Raw genomic sequence first — 826 nt, forward strand, 5'->3', positions numbered from 1 at the left:
ATAATTATAGATATTTTCCATGATCTCCTCGTGCAATAAAAACCATTAACTTTCCACTTTTACAACTATTCGACCAGCTCTTTCGAAAGCCTCACTCAATTCCTCGAATCGAGTCTTCTACTCGATTTGGCTCACTCGATTCACCAAAACAATCGAAATCCAAATCAGTGTTGATTACCTCTAACTTCATATTTACGCGTGTGCCCTCTCAAAAAACCACACTTAACTCATTTCGATTCAACTCACTTTGATCAAAAATATTTTTCGACCAACACCTATTAACATTTATTATACTCAAAAACTACCAACACTTATTTACACTTGTAGATAAAATCTTAATATCTATAAAGAGAACTCGCCTTATTTTTTACGTTTTGTTTGGCAAATTATACAAGGTCCAAGTCCAACATATTTCTATCCATGCGTGGAATTGTGGAATAATAATATTATGGTACATTTTAGGTAAAGGACGAAGAAAACGAATAAAATAAGAGTTAATGCATAGACTTAAAGTTTGTTGGTGTGAGTGTAATGTATATAATAATTGAAATTGTTGTACCTTGTTGAAAACTCTCATGCTCTTCTTATTGTTTACTATGAATAACCCACGGAATTTGTAACAAATGGATCCGAAATTCATTCATTCATAAATCATGCATATATCCCACTAAAGGCAAGTGGGTAGACAATTCATGTGGCCAATGATAAACCTCACTCGAAAATGTGTACTTGGTTGAACAAAAACATAAAAGGTAGGTTGTGAAACTCGAATTGGTTATTGAACTGTTTTAATTTATTAATTTAAAGATTTAACTGATTTAATTGT

The sequence above is a fragment of the Arachis ipaensis genome, chromosome B08 (genome assembly GCF_000816755.2).
Source record: "Arachis ipaensis cultivar K30076 chromosome B08, Araip1.1, whole genome shotgun sequence".
In the NCBI taxonomy this organism is placed as follows: Eukaryota; Viridiplantae; Streptophyta; class Magnoliopsida; order Fabales; family Fabaceae; genus Arachis; species Arachis ipaensis.